Source organism: Biomphalaria glabrata, chromosome 3, assembly GCF_947242115.1.
Source record: "Biomphalaria glabrata chromosome 3, xgBioGlab47.1, whole genome shotgun sequence".
Taxonomy (NCBI): domain Eukaryota; kingdom Metazoa; phylum Mollusca; class Gastropoda; family Planorbidae; genus Biomphalaria; species Biomphalaria glabrata.
This window is the reverse complement of record NC_074713.1, coordinates 40,175,375-40,187,711: the sequence shown is the minus strand read 5'-3', so window position 1 is coordinate 40,187,711 and position 12,337 is coordinate 40,175,375. Positions and strand designations below refer to the sequence as shown.

General features: G+C 38.2%; 1 protein-coding gene across 1 annotated transcript in view; it reads right to left on the bottom strand.

The window, feature by feature from the left end:
• The window catches only part of LOC106064826 (uncharacterized), a 23,940-nt gene extending 20,971 nt beyond the window's left edge, over positions 1 to 2,969 (bottom strand). The window contains exon 1 of the mRNA XM_056025029.1: positions 2,806 to 2,969. The gene's annotated coding sequence lies outside the window, so the exon portion shown is untranslated. The remainder of the gene's footprint in view (positions 1 to 2,805) is intronic.
• Positions 2,970 to 12,337: the final 9,368 nt, after the last annotated feature.

The following is a 12,337-nucleotide window of genomic DNA, read 5'->3' as shown; positions in this document are numbered from 1 at the left end:
GGCACAAAATAGTCTTAAGTTATCTGTCCGATGTTGTGCTCTATCGAGGCAGAAAAGAAATGAGCTAAGCTGGTGTAAAAGCGCGGGAAGGGGACGGTGATGTCAGACAAATACGAATGGGAAAAGGGTGGAGGGTTAGCGCCCATCTGCAGATCGAAAAGAAACTTATTTACATGTCAGGCACCATCCCAACTCAGGGGATCAGCAAACAACGCACTTTTATTTAAAATGAGATGGGCTTGTTTAGTGTATTTTCTATACAGTCGTTCACCCCTGCAACAGTAAATCTGTGTTTTGAGTCAGAAAAGACTGACTATAGTTTTGTCTTAAAAAAAAAAAAAAAAAAAAGTTAATTCTTTGGAAAAAAATGTGTAAGCTGAGCGCATATTTTTTGCAGTCATTATTTTTAGCGGAATTAAATTTTATCTCAGAAATGTATCACCAAATACAAAAGTTACAGTGGAAGTTTGCACAAACATCCTTCTCTTTAGTTTATAAATTACAGATTTGTTTAGGTTTTTATTGAAATTTATGCTGAGCAAATATTTACGTATACATTTTTTTTTCACTAAACACCGGAAGTAGACAAAAATGTAAATTTAACATCATGTGTAGCAATCATAAAAAAATTATATTTAAAAAAAAAAAACTTGTATAAAAAGAAAAGTAGATTCTATTTTTGCCGTTTTTAAAACAAGAAGCCCAAAAATCTTTTACAAAGAAAGTTTTAGATTGTAACGGTTTGTCTTATTGATATATTACTATTTTATATTTATATGTTATAAATGTTGCATGTGAACAATGATTTCTAATCATTATTGCTAAACATTAGTGTACATCGTTTTATTGATGTTGGCCACTTAGTTAAGTTTGTCCTCCAATATTTTATGAGAAACACAATGTGAAAGCAGCTTTATGTTGACTTTTAAATCTGTGTTTAGGTTTACTGAGAAATCTATGTTTATATGTTCACAAACTGTTCATATTGACTTTGAAATCTGTGTTCATGTTGAATTTGAAATCTGTGTTTATATGCTCACTTAAAAATCTGTGTTGATGTTTATTTAAAAGTCAAAAAGTTTTAATTTTATAGGCCTCCGATACAAAACTAATTTAAAACATTTAAATGTAAATTACGGTTTGTAAAAAGTTCACAATAAACATTTCCTGGAACTCTAATATTCTGGAACTCAAGTGCCCTGGAAGTCAAGTGCCTTGTAACTCTAATGCCCTGGAACTCTAGAGCTCTGGAACTCAGATACTTGAAAGGTCTGAATATATTACCCTGGAACTCTAGAGCCCTGGAACTTAAATACTTGAAAAGTCTGAATATATTACCCTGGAACTCTAGAGCCCTGGAACTTAAATACTTGAAAAGTCTGAATATATTACCCTGGAACTCTAGAGCCCTGGAGCTTAGATACTTGAAAAGTCTGAATATATTACCCTGGAACTCTAGAGCCCTGGAGCTTAGATACTTGAAAAGTCTGAATATATTACCCTGGAACTCTAGAGCCCTGGAGCTTAGATACTTGAAAAGTCTGAATATATTACCCTGGAACTCTAGAGCCCTGGAGCTTAGATACTTGAAAAGTCTGAATATATTACCCTGGAACTCCAATGCTAAGACTATACATCAGATGCAAATTCCATTTCTAGCTTAACTTTTTAATTTCACCAGCACGAGAGGTGCAGTTGTACTTTAAGGCCCATTAACTCCTTCAGAAAGGAAGAGTGATACTTCTTATCCCAAACCGCTAAAAAGCGTAACCTTTGACCTGGCAGCTATTCATATCCACATTGTTCGATTGTGTGACAAATCGCGCATGCCATGAAAGTTGATCACACCCTTTTGTCATTTGACTGTACCAACAATGGAGCAATAACGACTTTTAAATAAACCCATGAAATAATAAGTTTGAAAAATAACAAAAATATATTGAAGCTAGTATATATATATATATATATATATATATATATATATATATATATATATATATATATATATATATATATATATATATATATATATATATATATATATATATATATATATATATATATATATATATATATATATATACGTCTACATTTAACAGTACGTACACTATTTTTAAATAATAAATAATACACTAATATTCAATGCAATTAAAACTTAATAATATAACACAATGTTTAGATGGAGATGGTAATATTGAAAGTTTAATGTGCGAGACACAATACATATATGTGCTCTCTATAATACGTAGGTAATGTATGTATATATCAATATTTGTTTTCATGTTTGATTTAACACTGAGATCTAAATCTAGAAGTTTTACAGTAACATTCTAAGAATTCCAGTCTCTACCTCTCATTTTTATTTCGTCAGGCTGTGTATAAGAGTGTGTGAATGTGGGTGCGTGAGAATACATTAATTAGTAAACAGTTGTTGTTTTTTTTTTGGTTGTTGTTGTTTTTTTGCAATATTTTTTTCTACAAATTACTTATAATCCTAATTAATTAAAACTATATATCATACTTTTAAATTTCGTTAATCTGTGTAAACAAGAGAACAGCGCCCTCTTTTACTTCCCACGAGCTATCCCAGAAACGATACAAAATACCTCCCACCGCAAATATCCTTATATAGGTTTCTGTACAGAACGAAATCTTGTTTTTACCCTAATGCACTCGCTATGGATATTCTGATCAAGATATAGAGAAATTCACATTGATTAAACCCATTCACGCTGTCTAGAGTAATAGTTTGTTAATGACTATAAAACGTTTGTCTATTGTGTTAGCCTCTTCCTAGTCACTTACCTAGCCTCAGTAACCACCTTAAGATAAAACTTCAGCAGCTAGAGCTCCGGAAATTTCGGGTGAGTGTGTCCCGCACAGCCCAACACGGGTTCCTCGAAATGAACTATCAGCTTTACCTGGGGGTGTAATGTGTGCCTGTGAATGTGCGCGCGCGCGCGCGTGTGTGTGTGTGTGTCAATGAGCGTATGAGTATGTGAATGGGTGGGTGCGCAATGCCAGCAGAGTCAGCACACTGTCAGTTATTTCCTACAAACTTTGTGGTTGTCTCCTGTTCTATGTAGATACACACATAGCATGATATTTATCACATTACAAAACATTACATTGCCACAATCGATGTCAGAGTGCAGACATTATTGTGGCTATAAATGTGAAGCCGTTAATAAGTCATCAATTAGTGATGAACAGAGCAGCGGTTCTCAACCCTTTACAAGTATCATTTAATAAACTTTTCATCGTTCTTAACATCTGATTCCCGCTAACGATAAACTAAAGTGTCAGAATGTCCAAGTTAAAGCCCGAGGTGTGTGGCAGGCCCTTATTTTTTGGGATGTGTGGCTAAGGGGCTACCTAAAAAAGGAGGTGGAGAAGGGAGGGCTGGAGTTCAAATCCTGATGTAGTTGAGTTGTGTTTGCTTAGCACCCAAAGGCAGCACCCCTCCACCACATGACCACAATTGAGATTGGGCCAGAGTACCTTAAGCGTGCTGGGGCGTGACCTCCGGCTGGGGCATGATAGACTCGCTATACAAGAGCAATGTAAAAAACATAATTGCAGATTAAATCATAGCACCTTGATTACTTAATCACGTGGCGTTCTTAAAAATATATAATTTATTTAAAAAAAAACTGCTTCAGTAATCCCTTAGGACCTCACTGTTCGAAAGCCACTTCGTGATTGTTCCATATGACTATGAACTCTGACTGACCACGTTGGAAAGATTCATGTTCCTGTGTAATCAAAACCTTGTTCGCTAAACTAGTCGCTCGCTGAATCGATGTACCTTATGTCGTTCCACATCTATCCTATTCAATCGTTAGACTAGCATAGCACAAATTAAGACGTGAGGCTGCCCTCGCCAGTTTCAGCTCTTTGGTCGGAGGGGTCACTACACAGTTCTGTAGATGATAGTGACCAAACAAAATCGATAATCCCCAAAATTATCAACTCCCCTCGTTCTTTCTATCTCGCCTGCTGCACCCTACTTCCGCTCACACAGATATTGATCAAACACTTTCATTGCATAGCATTCTGTGTCACAACAATAAAGAGATATATTGGAGTACTTATTATACTAGTGTGGGAAACTTGATAGAACTACGCTTGTTTCATTCACTTCTTGATATTTTGCATAGTTGGAAAATTTCTTAAATAAGAACACCGAGTCTGCACAATTTGTATAAATCATTACAGTTTGTTTCGTTAACAAAAATTAATTCATAGTCAGTGGCGTAGCTAGTGTAGAGGGAGGGGTCCAAATTCGAAAATCCCCCCCGGGCCCCCACTTGAGAGGGTCTCCAAACGAGTGTCCAAATGTTTTTTTTTTCACATTAAATATTAAATCTTTAGCCACTGCCTTGTAATCTTGCTATTCATCTTGTTGTATAAGTAAGTGACTCTCTTGTATGTATGTCACACACATTTACTCTTCCCGTGCGGGGTTACTCTCGGGTGGAAAAACGTAATTATATATTATTAGGTTATATGTGTATTAAGTACATTATCTCTTGTCATGATGTCGAATGTCAAAATGTAGGGGCTCCTAAAAAGGTCAAGACCCCCCGCCCCATCCCCAAATCCCTATCTACGCCACTGTTCATAGTTCTTAAGAAGTAAAGATGGCCATTGAGGACTTGCGATCTATGAGGACAGATGATGCAAAGCTTGACTGCTTCTTTGGTCGAAAGTTAAAGAGGGTGTCATGTGGCCAGCACAACGACGAGCGGCCTTTACTTCCTTACCGTAAGTCAGTTACCATTTAGAGTTGGGTGTCCTAATATCTCAAGCTACTTACCACTGGACCACCACGCTCATATATTTCTTTCCTATCACTCTCAGTTCCTAACTCTCAGTTCCTAACTCTCAGTTCCTAACTCTCAGTTCCTAACTCTCAGTTCCTAACTCTCAGTTCCTAACTCTCAGTTCCTAACTCTCAGTTCCTAACTCTAGGAACAATGTGTTGAATCCATACGTTGAATCTTATGTAGATTGGCCCACACTGAAGTACTTTAAAATAATATCAGCACTAAGTCTAACAAGAAAGATTTCGTGGAGCGAAGTGAAATCTTCAAAATATCTTTGAAATTCGAACTATCCAAGGATTCGTTCACGTTATAAGGCTTATTATAGTATGCTTACCACACTTTATTTAAAAGTATTACATTAATTGTTTAACACTATATGTAGGCCTATTATGTTCATTGTGTAACACTTCATAGACCTATATTGTGTTCACTGAGTTCACTTATAACACTGACAATATTATGTGAAATGTATAATAGCTACCAGGTATAATAACTTTTATTTTAAAAACTAATAATAATAATAATAATAAGGCTTGTCTTCGAGTCAAAAGATTAATGAGGAGTGCAGTGTGCAGTATTTCCCATGGCTTCGCAGCCCCAGTGTTAAAAACTATGGTGCAATTAAATGTCAACAAAATATATGGCCCCCTGGAAAAAAAATCTTTTAGGACCTCGTTTGAATACCTGTCAATCAATCAGGCTATACAGCCAAACAACGGCGGGAGTTTTGGATTTAAGTAGTTTCCCCTTTCAGACCTTGCGATCTTTGGGGCAGATGACATTAATGTCATGTTTCTTTGAGCAATGGTTAAAGAGTAGGGTGTCATGTGGCCAGCACAACGACCAACCGCCTTTACTTTCCCCGACTAAAGTTAGGTATCCATTAGAGTTGGGTGGACCCGGGGGCGCCCAAAAAAATCCCGAAATTCAAAATTCCAGTCTTCATCGAAACGCTTAAAACGTGACTACCACTTTTGGATTTCAGGGCCAGATAAAATGTACGTTCTTGACAGAGCCGGCATAACAAATTGTGAAGCCGGGCTTCTATTTTTTTAAAATAACAACTATTTCTATTAATTATATCATTATATCAACTGGGAGACACTTAGTAAGTATTTGTAGTTTGTATAGAGACGCACCATAGTTGACGGACTTTAAACGCGACTTAGTGACGTCATGATTTAGTTGGGTTAGATTAGAGACTACTTATGTCAATAAAGTCAGTTGGTGTTAGGGATCTGGTGTTTTACAGACAGAGACTTGACGATGGCCTTTTCAGTAGTAAATCCTCTGTGTTATACAAAGGTTTGGACTTCGTTTCTTTATCTTGTTAACTTGGGTAAGTCCTAGTCTTGTGAGTTTCATGGAATACACCCGCACAAGAAAACGCAAGACATCTCCAGAGTAATCTGTCCAAGTCAGACAGGCATTAATGGACCTCATTCACCAATCGTAAACAAACAACATTGAGTCACGTGCTTATTTATCTCTTCTATACAAATTAAGATCTAATTTTAATCAACAATGGTTCTCACGTGACATTTTTAGTCGTTGTTTTATCAATAGTAGGCCTATCAGGTGACCGTTCGTTTTAGTGGTTGAGGCCCATTCTACAAGACAGGGCTTATCACAGGGGCGACCAAAGGCAATGGGCGCCAGTGGCTCACTGAAAGTAACGTTAGTCGTTCGATATACTAAATATGTTAACTCTTTAAGACCTACATTTTTAAAAGCCTGTGACAAGAGCCATGACTGATAGTGATATGCTAAATGCTTAGTGCGGGGCCCCCCGAGCCCTAGAGACAATGACTACACATGGTAGAAGTAAGACAATGAATGCCTAAACTTTGCTTCATTCTCTACTAGTCTACCTGCATTTATAAATTCGAATTCGCCTACGATAGAAGACTGTATGTATAAACATAAACACAACAACTTGGGAATACATGGTGTTCTAACTAAGCCTACATGCACTGATACTAAAGAGCTTAACTGTAGTCCTAAAATAATTACTCAATCATATACAAACACACTCTGGTGACATTTAGTGAACCATTAGCTGTGTCGAGTGTTGTATTTAAATGTAATAATTGCATCCTATTTAGGAATCCACGTTGTGGCTTTAGAGCAGCTCCAGAAATGACGTCGTGAAATGTTCACGATGTGGTTGTCTTGTAGTATTAGTCTATGGGAGGAATGTACATGCAGAGGCGTAGCGAGAAGGGGGCAAGGTGGGCACGATGCTCCCTCCTCTCCTCTCTATTTTTTAGATGCAAACCCCGCTGGAGGGGTGTTTTAAACACACAAAAAACTCTAGGCTACGCTCAGAGAATACCGTTAGCTGTTAAATAAAATTTAAAAGGGGGTGTCCAAACAAATAATAATGAATTCAGCTCATTCTCCTTTTTGAACACAGCAAAATCGTAATAAGAAATATTATTGGGATTAATAAATCTATGATTTTTTTCAATGCATAAACATGACCTAGATCGAGATATCTAGAATATATAACTTATGAATGAAAGAAAAAGTGCGAGCTGCTAATTTGAAGCCAAAGACCATGCCCACTGCATGTCATCACGCCTAATAAGCTGGCGGTGAGGAGAGGTCTACACTAATGTGTAGTGTCACAAACTATCCAACAGGCAGTGGAGGGAAGGGGGAGAGAGTCATGAAAAGAATTATAAGCATCTATGGGAGGGAGGGGATGTTAAGGTGTCACAAAAATGAACATCCAAATTATGAAAACAAGAAGAGGGTCCTTGGATGGGAATTAAAAGAAAGACAGAGAGAAAATACAAGTAGCCTAGTAGAAAATATCATGTGTATAAAATTAAAATAATTAATTTATACCTCTATAATCAAAATAACCTATATAAATTTATTTCTGTCTGTTTCTACACATAGATTATATAGGTATTTAAATAAATAAACTATATACGACATGGGCGTAGCCAGGATTTTTTTCGGGGGGGGGGGTTAAGAGGGGGATTTCCCCCACCCCCCAACCCCAACCCCCACCCCCTTTCGCGAAAAAAAATATTTGTATATATGTATGTGTGTGTGTACATAATCTTTATTACATTCTAACCCTTCATTCTTACTTAACATGTTTATTGTGCCCTAGAATAGGTTCTTCCTGTAGTTAGTGGAAAAAATTGTTGACTCCCCGCCTTTGACAGCAAGGGGGTCTGGGGGAGCGCTAGGAGCTCCCCCAGCGCGGGGCAGCGCCAGGAGCTCCCCCAGCGCGGGGCAGCGCCCCGCCGCCAAGCACTATTTCTGGTATTAAATGCCAAAAAAATTCATATTCTGAGGTATCTACAGTGCATTTTCCTGCTATTAAAAAGTCTTATTTCAAAAACCTAATGTGCTATTCTCCCGCGCTGTTCGGCGCATTTGCCGTCAAACTTTTTCCACAAAAATCTGTCACTTGCAATGTCTGAAGCCTCTTCCCACCTGCTCTGATGACCTCCATGAATGTGTGGCGCCAAGTTGTACTATGATGTCATCGCAACTCTTATTATGCGTAATTCATTTTGTCAGAGAACATGTCCCGCAAACCTCATGTGACGCTCTGTCATAATCTTACTAAGGGGTCGACTCCCAGTTTGGCATAGGATTTCCTTGATCTAGACCCGATCTCAATAACTGACTCCTTAAATCTGTAGCCATCTTTGTTAAGCCACATTTAGTGTTTTTCAATTTCGGCAGATGACTATTCACTGCACTTTATTAATGAAGCCCCGCCACTGGTAGAAATGTGTATCCTTTCTTGAATACGCTCTTGGAATTAGGAGACTGTAGTTTGCTTTAGATTTTATATCGAAAAAGGAAGTTTTATCGTCAAAATCATCTGTTGGGGGTTTTAAACTAAAAAATCTCAGAACTTTGTTGTTTTTTTTTAAATTCGAAACCCCATTTACCTACGATCATAGAATTAGGTAACTGTATTTTGATTTAGAATAAATTGAAGATAGAGGTTTTCCACCTCACAAAGCTCTGTATGGGAATTTTAAACTCAAAACCATCTGAAGGATAGTTTAAAACCCCCAACAGATGATGTTGACGATAAAATTCGCTTTTTGATATAAAATATAAAGCAAACTACAGTCACCTAATTCCAAGAGCGTGGAGGTACTCATGGAGGTAATCAGAGCAGGAGGGAAGAGGCTTCAGACATTACCAGTGACAGATTCTGGTGGAAGAAGCTTGGCGCCGAACGGCGCGGGAGGATCTAAATAAGTAAGAATAGCAGATTAGGTTTTTGAAATAAAAATTGTTAATAGCAGGATAATGCACTGTAGATACCTCAGAATATGCATTTTGTTGGCTTTCAATACCGGAAATAGTGCTTGTCGGCGGAGCTCCGCACCGAACCCGCTGGGAAGTTCACTGCGCTCCCCCAGACCCCATTGCTGGCAAGGGAGGGGAGTCTACAATTTTTCCACTAACTTCAGGAAGAACCTACAATAAATGTCTTTCGAAAGAATGTAATAAAGATTAATTAAGTTCACGCACACACACACACACACACACATGGACGTCTCGTGACACAGTTGTAGGCCCACGGTTAGCCATGGTTTCAAACACATAGTCTTTCTCAGCCTCATCTGTAAGGTATTCCCATGAAGCACCCTTGTAATGTTCCATAAGCAAATGTTCATCCACCACTGCATCAGGCACGGCTCGAATTAATTCCCCATCGTTCAAGTCACTCTCACTGATGTAGGCAGAACTTCGGCAGAAGTACAAATGTCTGTTAAGTTCAGACCTTATTGCTGGGTTTCTTGACTTGGGCACTGTTCCCGCAGGGTGCCGCATATACAGTTCTTGTCAATCGACTGGATGCAGTTGCCAAGATTCATGTTCTCTCTTTTTCTTATGCCGCAGGCAAAGTCTAATTCGTTGTTTCTGTCTTGGCCTTTGTTGGGGCCAGTATTCACAATTTCCCACGACGACATCCAAGGCAACGAATCAGAAACGGTTATCAGGCTTTCGTGGTTTGAGTTCTCATCAAAGGTACAGACAGATAAACAGAGGTCTTTGAGGTTCACAGCAGCAAGCTTGGTCGCAGACCCAACGTTGTTTTGATCTGTCCAGCTCATTGGGGTACTCGTTGCATATACATTAGGAACAAAAGCTTCAGGCACATAACAGACTTCTCTAGCTTCTTCATTTGTTTATTTCCTTTGGATTCGGTACATCCCATTGAGGTCGTCACAGCAATCGTTGTCACGTTTCTCATCTTTAAAGTCACACCCGCAAGACTTGCCCACAACACAGTCACAGACGGCACTACAATCCACAGCGCCTCCATCACCACTGTTTGTGGCGTAGCTAGGGTAAATGATGCCCCCCCCCTCTTCTAAAAAAAAACGAAATAAATAAGCGCAACGACTTGTTTGTTTTTAATCTTTTCCATTTAAGTGCGCAGTCTCGTATTGACAATCACTTGATTTTGAAGGTAGACTTACGCGTCCTTAATTCAGTTAATACAGGGGCCAAAATACCAAGGTAGGTGAAAAAAAATAAAGACTGCATAGCAACTGAAAATCCGTCAGCTTCAGGTCTAGTAGAAGAGTTTTCATCTGTTCTGTCAATGTCTCTAGAGTTTCTTTATTTTTTGAAAATGAATCCATAACTATTTTAACGACTTTTCTGGCGTTCCAGCAAGTTTTAACCAAGTGCTTAAAGCTAGTTTACAGTTATTTTGTTGAGGACGTCCTAGCGGTGTGCTGAAGTCGATAAAAAAGGTGTGTGAACGGTCCAGTGTACCGAAAAATGTAACTAAATAGATTTCAACTTCAGCCAGAATTCCAGCCAAACTCAGAGAATGGTTCAAGCAGATAATGAATTAAGATGATGTCAATGAAAGACTACAGAATTTGTACCCCGTCTTTATCCATGACAACGTAACCTCAACATTTGGAAAAATGTATCCAGTTTTTTGATGTTAAGTGAGTTGTTTAAAAAATCGAAAAATATTTGACTCATTATCACCCAATATTAGGCCTACAATAGATTCGTTTTGTATTTGTGTAGTGTGATGTACTTGTTCAGACTGTCTTGATGTCAACTCTAGATGACTTGAATTTCAATTAATTACTCTGCAAGCGTTTGAGTTTTATTGTTCGGGTGTATTCAGTGTAGTTGATCAACAAAACAGAATAAATAAGACGATCGATTTAACGAGTAAAGAGATGTGGTCAACACTGATGAACAATTTATCATATATTTATTCTAAGAAAAGGCCACAGTAAAAGTCTCTGTCAACTAAACACGTCTTTACCCTAGAGGATTCTATCGCTAACTGATTTTCTGGTCTCTAACACAAAATATCCCAAACGTCACTAGTCCCGTTCAATATACGTCTTCTATGGTGCATCGCTAAATAACAAATACTATAATCAAGGTGTCTAACAGTAGACATGTACGTGTTTGGTCTGGAACTAAGCTTAGTTCGAAACAAATGTTCCCTCAAGAGTGGATCGTAGGCCTTCTTCAATAGTAATTTCACAACCCCCTAGAAATGACTTAGATTTTGTCTTTGCATTTCTTCTTCACCTTGTTCGCGATGCCCATTAAGTGCCAGATTCTGCTATTTTTGAGTCTACGGCATAAGCTCTAGATCTAGATGAAACCAGTGTACTGAACATAATGGAGCAACAAAATGTGCGTGAGCGTGTAAAAGTGCGTTGCCTTCAGAGATTTAAACAAATTTAGTAGAGTTGATTCAACTTGGTTAACAGCTTACGTTTTATTTGAGAAAGAACATTGAAGATTAATTCATCGATTAAATAAATGAGAATCGGACCAGCTCATGGCCCCATTACAAGAAAAAGGGCACCTATTCTAAGCTATCTCGACATGACTAACGCCTAATTTTTCGACTCAGAACCGGACACATCAGAATGAGACAACATATGTTCCGGAAACTTAAAGTCGGAACGAGCGAAACCTGCCCTTGTGGAGCATCACCAGAGAATGCTGATTATGTCCTTCAAAGCAGAATAATATATCAAGAGACCCAGGGGCGGAATGGCTATATGGGCAAACGGGCAAATGCCCGGTGGGCCGGTACCAAATGGGCCGGTCTGGTCACGACCAAAGAAAAAAAAATTCAATGCAGACAACTTAAAAACAAAAGTGACAGCAGCAAGACACAAAGGCCCGAACACGTTTTCTTGTTTTTTTTGTTGTTTTTTTTTTGTGTAAATTATTATTACAATTAATTTTGTTTGAAATTCCAGAAGAATATAATTTAAAGAATTACACTATACACTGTACGTATTATCATTTGTAAAACGTTAGACCGTACTTTCTGCTATGCACGAGCGGCAAGGCCTTCAACACTACTTTGATGTCTTCGAGACTGTGTTTGGCCTGATCATTTTGCTGGTCGGCATGGGCCTTTGATGGCACTCCTATTTTTGTTTTGCTCCTTCCCTCACCCGTCTTTTGATGGGAGAGGATAAGTTAGAAAACATTGATATAACGCGGCAAAAGGG